This window comes from Passer domesticus, chromosome 16, assembly GCF_036417665.1.
Source record: "Passer domesticus isolate bPasDom1 chromosome 16, bPasDom1.hap1, whole genome shotgun sequence".
NCBI classification, from domain to species: Eukaryota; Metazoa; Chordata; class Aves; order Passeriformes; family Passeridae; genus Passer; species Passer domesticus.
In genome coordinates, this window is record NC_087489.1 from 9,086,737 (window position 1) to 9,098,370 (window position 11,634).

The following is an 11,634-nucleotide window of genomic DNA, read 5'->3' on the forward strand; positions in this document are numbered from 1 at the left end:
CACAAAGCTCTCTGTGCCTCTCCAGAGGGTTGTCACCCTACAGAAAGTTGTCACTTCAGGAATCTCCTGGCAGGGCAGGGAGGGGGATTTGACATCACAGCTGCGTGGCTGGGAAAAACGTCGAGGCAAATTCTTCTTTTCTGGCCAGGAAAGCCAGGGTGTGTGCCTGCTGTGTTCCACGAGGAGGAAATCAATTGCTGAGGGATTTCTGCTGGGAGATTTGTGCTTTATGAAATTCGTGCCAGGGGCAGAGGACTGTGGAGCTGCCAACGATAGCGCTGTCTTCCTCCCCTCTGCTGCTTTAATTGTTTGTAATGATTTAATAAATAGCACTGTTCTTCCCTGCAGCAAACATAGGCATGTGGCATTTTATTACCTTTATTAGGGCCCCTGTTTGGAATTTCTTTGCTGTATTTCCTTTGCAGGCTTGGTCCAAAATTGGAGAAGTTGGTGTGAGAACTGGACTTTGTGCTGTCAACATTCTGAGTGTTGAGCCAGTGCTAACTCTGTGCAACTATATGGGAAGGAAATAAATGACATGATTTAAACAAGGAAATGCTCCTGGCTTAGGCATTTTATCTGTGCAAATGCACACTAGGAGAGGAAGAGCAAATCAGGTACAAGCTCCCAGTACTTACAGAAGAATGAATGGAAATAATTTTCTGTTTAGGCTGGAAATTAGGAGAAAATTTGTACCCATCAGAAGGGTGTTGAACTGGAGCAGCTGCCTAGTGACAACAGACAAGTGGAGAAGTGAAACCCCAAATTAAAGGCTTTTACTGTGGAGTTTTTAGATGTTGGGGTCTTTAGAAGTTGTGAGTCCCATGGGCAATGCAGGCGGCTTCCCAGGGGAGCATCTCTGTCCCATGCCAGGGATCTGCTGCCCTGCTCCCACCGAGTGATTTGGGTAGTACCTGATGGCCCAGCAGAGCTTGGGGAAATGCCTCAATGTTTGCTGGATTTGAATGGCATTTGGGTCAAATCGAGTTTCTCCTCTGAGGGATGGAGTCTTGAGCTCTCACGGGTTTTGCTTGAACACTTCTTTAATCTGTCCCCCACCCCAAAAACCCCCAGCAGATCCCTGCTCCTCCCTCTCTGTGTCTCCCACAGCTGTGATCCTCAGAGCTTTTCCCTTACACAAAAAACCTGGAAATTGGCTGGGTTTTGTTGCCTCTTGGCAACAAAATTGTCTCCTATTGTGCAGCTCAGGGGGAAAGGAACCTCTTCCTCCCTTCAGTTTGCTGCAACAAAGTGTTTTGTTCCTCTTTGTGAAGAACTAGGAAGAAACACTTCTTTTTAAGCTGAGGGAGCCCAATTCAATTCCCTTATCATTTTGAGCAAAATAACCAAGTTATTTATGTTGAAAGTCACTCCAAAATTTTGAAGAGATCTTTTTAGAAAATATTTCTCTTGGTGACTGATTATGAGTGGGTCTGGGAAGAAACTCTTTGCCTTGAACCACTCAAAGCAGTAATTTCTTCCCAAAGAGTAGATGTAATTTCATTTTCTGGGTGAAAAAAAATTAGTAGTGGACCAAAGGAGCTTCAAGCTGATCTCCATTTGCTGTCAATGACTGAATTAAATGCACAGGGTTTCTATCAGCTCTGCCAGACAAAACATTGCTTTTGGGTTATTGGAGGTTTTGTCAGAAATCTTTGTAGCATGAATAGTTCATGGACTTATCTCTGCTGGCTTCAGTTATTCCTGCTGTCCATCATATCTTGCTATTATAAGGCAGCTCTTTTCATTATGTTGTCCTTTAATTCAGATATCTGAGCCTTTTTCTACTTCTAGTCCCAGTTTTCAGGAGGACAAACATTTTCTTATCTGTGAATGTATTCAGTGGTGGCCACACAAGTGAAGGCAAGGAACTGGCAGGTGATAATTTATGAAACTTTCTATAATGGGAAAAACTCAGCATTCAATTTCCATCTCCTTAGAAATCTTTATTTCTTTTCTTGTCTCTTGTGCACTTTGTGGCTGGTCTGAGTTTAGTGCTTGGAAATGCAATTATATGGATCCCAATTCCTTTGAGAGAGAATAATCTTGTACACAAAGCCAAATAAATTTAACTTTTCAATATTAGAACAGTTTGCCATCCAGGCTTGGGGACCTGGCAGTGGTTAGTGCCTGGCCAGCCTCAGAACACAGAGTTCATCTGATTTAGGTGAAATTTCATTCATTGGAGACAAAGTAAAATTGCCTCTTATTTGCTCAGCACTAAAAATCCATCTGAAGCTGATTGCCAAGAATTGCTGCTGAGTGATGGGATTAACCCCTGCAATGGCACCATGAAATGAGAGACTGGGAGAGGAATATTAAACAATGGCATTTCCAGCCATGTGCAGGCCCTGGTGTTCTGCCCTTGGCTTGGTGCTGTCCAAGGGGCTGATTTGGATGGTTTTAGAGGCACTAATCTGGGCAGTGAAATGCACCTCAGGCACCACTTGCATCTCTGGTGTCTGCAAGTGCCTTTCTCTCCCTTCATGCTCCTCAGAACTGAAATCCTGCAAGAACCAACTGAATCTGAGACTTTGGGAAGGCCCAATGGTGATAGATTTTGGTGAAATTTGAGTCAGGAGATGGAAGCAACAGCAGAAGGTGCTGTAATCTTCATCCTTGCGCTCTCCTGCATGCTGATGCAGTGTGAAGGAGGCAGGGATTCCATAAAGCACCTTCTGTACTCCTGAGTGAAAACAAGTGACAAGTTCTTTAATTTCTTAGAGTTTCAGGCATGTTTGGCTGTGCTGCACCTCGGGGCCAGGCTCTGCCTCTCTCTGCTCCAGCTGGTGCTTCCAAAGTGCCCTCTGTGATTTTTATTTGCAAATCAGCTCTCTGACCAGCTTCCACTTTGCTTTAAAAATTCAGCACCACGTTTGTGGCTGAACAGGTCCCAGAGCTGGGGAGGAGGATTTGAGATGCAATTTGCATCACAGAGTTGTTACAGCGGGGAAAATGTCACATCCCTCCTGTGCCTGGAGCGGCTAATCTTGTTCTGAACATTGAAAACCTCTTCAGCTGCTCTCATTATACCTAAATTTGATTACTGCTTTGATTTCACACCTCTTTCATGCATGATTTTCCTCTCTCCTTGGCTGGAATTGTGAGGCCTGAGAAGAGAAATTTTGTCAAGTCTTGGGACAGTTCCCATCATCTATCCCTGCTCCTAAAGCTGCTTTTAATTATCTTAGGAACCTGAGCAGGAGGGAAACTGGCAGGACTTTAGTGAGAGGAAAAGTAAGTGTTTTTCCCTGTGAATGGCTGATTCCTTCTATATGTCCTCCTGAAATTCCTGAGCACCAGAGCCGCTGCTGGTACTGCAGCCACACAAACTCCCCATGGAACTCTGTGGGACCCAGTAGGAATCATTGATTTGCTGCTTTTGATGAAAAGTTGTGACATGAACCTCAGTGTCAGGGAGGTGACACGTTAATGCTGCTGCTGTCAGACAGTGCCCACACACCCTGTCTGGAGGTAGCTCTGGAGAAGATGAAGAAAAACCAGGATTAAATCCCATGTGCTACTGAGCTCTATCAGAAACTGCTTGGAGTGAAGTCTGTGAAGTGACTGGGGAGAGCTGGGTGAAAGGGACAGCTCTGAGAAGTGTGTGGTACATCAGGGATGTCCTAATACTGATCTTTGCACAGAGATGAAAAAGTATCAGTTTGCATGGTCTGAATGTCTGGGTCTGGAAATTCTGCATTGCACAAAATGTGCTGAGCTCATCTGGCTCTGAAATATCATCTCTGCACCTTAGCCAGGAACAGCATCAGAGTTCTGAACAGATTAATAAAAATCAGTCATAACCCAGAAGAAACCTTGGCAATACACATCTGTGGCAGGTGAGGAGACCAAAAGCTTCCATTCTTGCTCTTGCAGAATGAATTCAGCAATAAAAATTCCTCTCTCTTGGCATTAAAATACTTTAGTTTCAGCTCTGCCCCAGACTATCAGTGTCAAGGATTTCTCTGGGTGCTTGGGGGTAGGTTCTCCCCCTGTAGCTCTCTGCAGGTTGGTGCTAATTAAAGATGTTCCCTCAGGTTCAGATGTTTTTCTGTCTGAGCAGAGTGTGCAGAACAGGGATTACAAGCACTGACATTTGCTGTGCTAGAAAGTGCAAGGGACAAATTTGTGCCAATTAACGTCACACCTTTAACTAGGAGGGTCAATTCTTGTGCTCACCAGAGTCTGGGGACAGAGGGGGTTTTCCAAAGGAAATCTTGGTCCATGTAGGGCTGAGGCTCCCTCCAGGCTGGCTCCAGCCCCTCAGGGTGCCCAGGAGCAGGGCTTGCCCACAGCCCAGTGCTCCCTCCTTAGCCCTGGGGCTGCCCAGGGAAGAGCCATGGCTGAGGCTCTGCAGGAGCACACAGGCTCAGCCCTGCTCCAGCATGGGATCCATGGGCCAGGGCACGCTGGGCTTTGCCCCTACAGCTCCCAAGTGTGTCCAGAGAAACTGCAAGGAGAGGCTCACCTCTGTCAGGGGAACCCCTCTGTGCACAGGGACCCCCACTCCTGGGGTGGCTGTGCCAGGGACATCGAGCCCTGGGAACCTGGAGCAAGTGGAAACTACAACTTTGCAAAATGCTGCCTGTGCCTCAAGCAAATACAAGGAGAACTGGGGTGTGAAAAATAAAATTTGTTTATTACAGAAGAACAGCAAAAATACAGAACATATTTACATTGTAAGAACAATGTAACAACAACAATCAATAGAACATATATACATAAAAACCTACCTAACAAAACTATCTGAAACGTATTTACAGAAGTCAAAAACAGGCCTAAAATCTATCTTCTAAAGAACAACAACGAACTGTGAACATATATACAAAAGGGTGGTGTCCCACTCTGTGCTGTCCATCGCACCTGGAAGAAAAGCAAATGCCACGGTCACTCCAGTCAGGCACAGAGGGCTCTTGCATGTGCCCCCAGGCTGGCACATGCTGGCCCAGCAGCAGGACTCTGCTACCAGAACTGAGCCTGGCTGGGTCTGGCATGGAGCTTCTGTGGAGCAAAGCAGGCACAGGACAGGCTGTGGATGGCCACCAGAATGCAGTGCCCTGGGTACAATGTCCCTGAGCAGGGAGCACCCAGCCCAGCCCCAGCCTGGCAGCAGGAGACCCACTCTGCCTGTCCTGCTGCTGGCATTGCTCTTCATGCCAAGATCATGGCCTCTTCCTCACCTTCTTAATCAACGTCCATGTCCTCAATGGACTCTTCCATATCCACATCCATCTGTTCTTCCTCCTCCACATCCACATCCATTTCTTCCTCTCCAGGGTCTTCTCCATCTATTTCCATCTTCTCCTCCACATCAATCTTAGTATCTATCTCCATCTCTTCCTCTCTGTCTGGGACAGCCTGCAGAGGCAGCAAAACCTCAGAGTGGGCTCCCTGTCCCACTCCATCCCCACAGAGCTCCAGCCCACCCGGGCAGGTGGGGGGTGTCCACCTCCATGGAATGGCACCATACCATCGTCAGAACAAAGGGGAGCATCCTGCAGGGCTGGATGATGAAATCCTGTCACTCAGGAGCTGTCACGAATGATGGGGGTATCAGGGGGATAAGAGGAGTAAAAGGCGAGGGCAGGAGCAGGGTGCAGAGTGTGTCAACACAGTGACCAGCGGTTGTGTTGTGCCCTTTGCTGGGCGCTGGACGTTCCAGCTGGAGCGTGGGCTGTGACATCACAGTTCCCAGGCTCCATCTGAAGTGGACAGTGGAGACCATGGAATGATGGAGTCCCTGAACGGTTGGGCTTGCAAGGGAACCTGAAGAACAACATCTTGTTCCCAGCTGAGCAGTCTTCCCCCAGAGCGTGCTGCTCAGAGCCCTGTTCCCAAGGATGGGGCATGCACAGCCTCTGTGCACAGCCTGGGCCAGTGCCCCACCACCCCCAGTGGAAAAGAGCAGCTTCCCTAGATGCAGCTTCAATCAACCTGCTGCAGTTGAAAGCCAATCCCCCTTGTCCTGTCAGCACAGGCCCTGCTGAACACTCTGTCCCCTTCTTTCCTGGGGCAGCCTTCCAGTCCTGCACAGCCACAGTGAGGCCTCCCAGTGTCTCCTCTCTCCAGGCTGAGCATCCCCAGCCCCACTTGCCCAGCAGTCAGTCACATCAGGGCCAGTCAAGGCTGCAGGGTAGCAAATAGCATCAGGAACTGAGAGATGCAAGCCTTAGACCCAGGTTTGCCTCAAAATGTACAAAATTAATAACAGTGGAGAGGAAGATGGTGGGACACTGGTTCTGTTCTAACAATTATATGGATCCCAATTCCTTTGAGAGAGAATAATCTTGTACACAAAGCCAAATAAATTTAACTTTTCAATATTAGAACAGTTTGCCATCCAGGCTTGGGGACCTGGCAGTGGTTAGTACCTGGCCAGCCTCAGAACACAGAGTTCGTCTGATTTAGGTGAAATTTCATTCATTGGAGACAAAGTAAAATTGCCTCTTATTTGCTCAGCACTAAAAATCCATCTGAAGCTGATTGCCAAGAATTGCTGCTGAGTGATGGGATTAACCCCTGCAATGGCACCATGAAATGAGAGACTGGGAGAGGAATGTTAAACAATGGCATTTCCAGCCATGTGCAGGCACTGGTGTTCTGCCCTTGGCTTGGTGCTGTCCAAGGGGCTGATTTGGATGGTTCTAGAGGCACTAATCTGGGCTGTGAAATGCACCTCAGGCACCACTTGCATCTCTGGTGTCTGCAAGTGCCTTTCTCTCCCTTCATGCTCCTCAGAACTGAAATCCTGCAAGAACCAACTGAATCTGAGACTTTGGGAAGGCCCAATGGTGACAGATTTTGGTGATTTGAGTCAGGAGATGGAAGCAGCAGCAGAAGGTGCTGTAATCTTCATCCTTGCGCTCTCCTGCATGCTGATGCAGTGTGAAGGAGGCAGGGATTCCATAAAGCACCTTCTGTGCTCCTGAGGGAAAAAAGTGGCAAGTTCTTTAATTTCTTAGAGTTTCAGGCATGTGTTGTGTGGCTGTGCTGCACCCTGGGGCCAGGCTCTGCCTCTCTCTGCTCCAGCTGGTGCTTCCAAAGTGCCCTCTGTGATTTTTATTTGCAAACCACCTCTCTGACCAGCTTCCACTTTGCTTTAAAAATTCAGCACCACGTTTGTGGCTGAACAGGTCCCAGAGCTGGGGAGGAGGATTTGAGATGCAATTTGCATCACAGAGTTGTTACAGTGGGGAAAATGTCGCATCCCTCCTGTGCCTGGAGCGGCTAATCTTGTTCTGAACATTGAAAACCTCTTCAGCTGCTCTCATTATACCTAAATTTGATTACTGCTTTGATTTCACACCTCTTTCATGCATGATTTTCCTCTCTCCTTGGCTGGAATTGTGAGGCCTGAGAAGAGAAATTTTGTCAAGTCTTGGGACAATTCCCATCATCTATCCCTGCTCCTAAAGCTGCTTTTAATTATCTTAGGAACCTGAGCAGGAGGGAAACTGGCAGGACTTTAGTGAGAGGAAAAGTAAGTGTTTTTCCCTGTGAATGGCTGATTCCTTCTATATGTCCTCCTGAAATTCCTGAGCACCAGAGCTGCTGCTGGTACTACAGCCACACAAACTCCCCATGGAACTCTGTGGGACCCAGTAGGAATCATTGATTTGCTGCTTTTGATGAAAAGTTGTGACATGAACCTCAGTGTCAGGGAGGTGACACGTTAATGCTGCTGCTGTCAGACAGTGCCCACACACCCTGTCTGGAGGTAGCTCTGGAGAAGATGAAGAAAAACCAGGATTAAATCCCATGTGCTACTGAGCTCTATCAGAAACTGCTTGGAGTGAAGTCTGTGAAGTGACTGGGGAGAGCTGGATGAAAGGAACAGCTCTGAGAAGTGTGTGGTACATCAGGGATGTCCTAATACTGATCTTTGCACAGAGATGAAAAAGTATCAGTTTGCATGGCCTGAATGTCTGGCTCTGGACATTCTGCATTGCCCAAGATGTGCTGAGCTCATCTGGCTCTGAAATATCATCTCTGCACCTTAGCCAGGAACAGCATCAGAGTTCTGAACAGATTAATAAAAATCAGTCATAACCCAGAAGAAACCTTGGCAATACACATCTGTGGCAGGTGAGGAGACCAAAAGCTTCCATTCTTGCTCTTGCAGAATGAATTCAGCAATAAAAATTCCTCTCTCTTGGCATTAAAATACTTTAGTTTCAGCTCTGCCCCAGACTATCAGTGTCAAGGATTTCTCTGGGTGCTTGGGGGTAGGTTCTCCCCCTGTAGCTCTCTGCAGGTTGGTGCTAATTAAAGATGTTCCCTCAGGTTCAGATGTTTTTCTGTCTGAGCAGAGTGTGCAGAACAGGGATTACAAGCACTGACATTTGCTGTGCTAGAAAGTGCAAGGGACAAATTTGTGCCAATTAACGTCACACCTTTAACTAGGAGGATCAATTCTTGTGCTCACCAGAGTCTGGGGACAGAGGGGGTTTTCCAAAGGAAATCTTGGTCCATGTAGGGCTGAGGCTCCCTCCAGGCTGGCTCCAGCCCCTCAGGGTGCCCAGGAGCAGGGCTTGCCCACAGCCCAGTGCTCCCTCCTTAGCCCTGGGGCTGCCCAGGGAAGAGCCATGGCTGAGGCTCTGCAGGAGCACACAGGCTCAGCCCTGCTCCAACATGGGATCCATGGGCCAGGGCACGCTGGGCTTTGCCCCTACAGCTCCCAAGTGTGTCCAGAGAAACTGCAAGGAGAGGGTCACCTCTGTCAGTGGGACCCCTCTGTGCACAGGGACCCCCACTCCTGGGGTGGCTGTGCCAGGGACATCGAGCCCTGGGAACCTGGAGCAAGTGGAAACTACAACTTTGCAAAATGCTGCCTGTGCCTCAAGCAAATACAAGGAGAACTGGGGTGTGAAAAATAAAATTTGTTTATTACAGAAGAACAGCAAAAATACAGAACATATTTACATTGTAAGAACAATGTAACAACAACAATCAATAGAACATATATACATAAAAACCTACCTAACAAAACTATCTGAAACGTATTTACAGAAGTCAAAAACAGGCCTAAAATCTATCTTCTAAAGAACAACAACGAACTGTGAACATATATACAAAAGGGTGGTGTCCCACTCTGTGATGTCCATCGCACCTGGAAGAAAAGCAAATGCCACGGTCACTCCAGTCAGGCACAGAGGGCTCTTGCATGTGCCCCCAGGCTGGCACATGCTGGCCCAGCAGCAGGACTCTGCTACCAGAACTGAGCCTGGCTGGGTCTGGCATGGAGCTTGTGTGGAGCAAAGCAGGCACAGGACAGGCTGTGGATGGCCACCAGAATGCAGTGCCCTGGGTACAATGTCCCTGAGCAGGGAGCACCCAGCCCAGCCCCAGCCTGGCAGCAGGAGACCCACTCTGCCTGTCCTGCTGCTGGCATTGCTCTTCATGCCAAGATCATGGCCTCTTCCTCACCTTCTTAATCAACGTCCATGTCCTCAATGGACTCTTCCATATCCACATCCATCTGTTCTTCCTCCTCCACATCCACATCCATTTCTTCCTCTCCAGGGTCTTCTCCATCTATTTCCATCTTCTCCTCCACATCAATCTTAGTATCTATCTCCATCTCTTCCTCTCTGTCTGGGACAGCCTGCAGAGGCAGCAAAACCTCAGAGTGGGCTCCCTGTCCCACTCCATCCCCACAGAGCTCCAGCCCACCCGGGCAGGTGGGGGGTGTCCACCTCTATGGAATGGCACCATACCATCGTCAGAACAAAGGGGAGCATCCTGCAGGGCTGGATGATGAAATCCTGTCACTCAGGAGCTGTCACGAATGATGGGGGTATCAGGGGGATAAGAGGAGTAAAAGGCGAGGGCAGGAGCAGGGTGCAGAGTGTGTCAACACAACGAACGACGGTTGTGTTGTGCCCTTTGCTGGGCGCTGGACGTTCCAGCTGGAGCGTGGGCTGTGACATCACAGTTCCCAGGCTCCATCTGAAGTGGACAGTGGAGACCATGGAATGATGGAGTCCCTGAACGGTTGGGCTTGCAAGGGAACCTGAAGAACAACATCTTGTTCCCAGCTGAGCAGTCTTCCCCCAGAGCGTGCTGCTCAGAGCCCTGTTGCCAAGGATGGGGCATGCACAGCCTCTGTGCACAGCCTGGGCCAGTGCCCCACCACCCCCAGTGGAAAAGAGCAGCTTCCCTAGATGCAGCTTCAATCAACCTGCTGCAGTTGAAAGCCAATCCCCCTTGTCCTGTCAGCACAGGCCCTGCTGAACACTCTGTCCCCTTCTTTCCTGGGGCAGCCTTCCAGTCCTGCACAGCCACAGTGAGGCCTCCCAGTGTCTCCTCTCTCCAGGCTGAGCATCCCCAGCCCCACTTGCCCAGCAGTCAGTCACATCAGGGCCAGTCAAGGCTGCAGGGTAGCAAATAGCATCAGGAACTGAGAGATGCAAGCCTTAGACCCAGGTTTGCCTCAAAATGTACAAAATTAATAACAGTGGAGAGGAAGATGGTGGGACACTGGTTCTGTTCTAACTGGTGATTTTTTTTTCTTTTTTTCTGTCATGCTGACCCAGGTTTTTCTGTTTGAAAGGAAGCTTGGCACAATGTCCATTTTCTTCTCCATTTGTGAAACACCAAGCGGAGTCTGGGCAAGCTGATATGCAGAGCAAAACCTGAAAATATACTAGTGATCCTGAGCCTGGGGGATGCAGCTAAACCCAGCCAAACGGAATTTCAGGAAAGCTGATCCTGGTTTACATTATCTTGAGTTTGGCTTTGCCAACTTCACCAGTCATTTATGAAAAAGCAAACAAAAAACTCAAACCAAATCAGACAAAAACCCAAACAAATAAAGAAACAAACAAACCCATGCAAACCAATCGAACATATAGATAAAAACGCCAAATAAAACGAAAGGGAATGAAGAGTTAGTATTAGTTGTGAGGATAGCACAGCAGGCAAATGGCTGCTTCCCACAGGATCACTATAAAAAGCCACATAGAACAGCTGCTCCAAAATATACCCAACAGGAGAAAAATAAAAAGTGATACATGGCAACTTTGGGGGCAGCTCCTGACCTTTATTTTCTGTGTTTCCACCACATGATACAAGGGACTCTCAATGAAAAAAAGCAAAACACCTTGTGGGGAGACGTTTTTTCCTTTATTCAGGCTGCGTCTTTCTTTTGTTCCCTCCTGAGCTCTCACTTCATTTCTGATGTTGTTTGGAGCATGTGCTTACCTCTTTCCTGATCCCCTGGGATTCTTTTGGCTCTGGGTGTCATGGACGCTGTTAATTGTGGATTTTCTCCCCTTCATCTATTTCTGTTTCTTCAAGTGATTTCCCTTCATTTACTTGTTGGAGTGATGGATTTTCCTCACCTTTTATTACTTAGTGCTTTTTCTTCATTCTCCAAAACCAACTTCTCACTTGCCCTGTGCCTGTTATGTGCCAGTTATGGGAGCATTAATTCTTTCTCTACTGCTTGTCTGAGTTTTCACAGGGAGCTGAGAGCTCTTTGGGGTTAAACTTGACTCCCTTCAGTACCTTCCTTGATGCTGCCTGTGTACTTGAACACTTTAAGGGAATAAAGTCTCAGTGTGGAGATTACAGTTGTGAAATGATGGCTCTTTTGGAGAAGACAAGAATGCTTTTGTCAATCTTTTCAAG

At 48.0% G+C, this 11,634-nt stretch overlaps 2 long non-coding RNA genes across 2 annotated transcripts; both read right to left on the reverse strand.

Moving 5' to 3' along the window:
• Nucleotides 1-4,621: 4,621 nt before the first annotated feature.
• Nucleotides 4,622-5,640, reverse strand: LOC135282274 (uncharacterized). Its single transcript, XR_010348545.1, has 3 exons — nucleotides 5,474-5,640; nucleotides 5,184-5,361; nucleotides 4,622-4,866 (listed from the first exon to the last, which is right to left on the reverse strand). It is a non-coding gene; the product is annotated as an uncharacterized LOC135282274 (long non-coding RNA).
• A 3,227-nt stretch (nucleotides 5,641-8,867) lies between these two features.
• On the reverse strand, nucleotides 8,868-9,888 carry LOC135282272 (uncharacterized). Its single transcript, XR_010348543.1, has 3 exons — nucleotides 9,720-9,888; nucleotides 9,430-9,607; nucleotides 8,868-9,112 (listed from the first exon to the last, which is right to left on the reverse strand). It is a non-coding gene; the product is annotated as an uncharacterized LOC135282272 (long non-coding RNA).
• Between the last annotated feature and the right edge of the window lie 1,746 nt (nucleotides 9,889-11,634).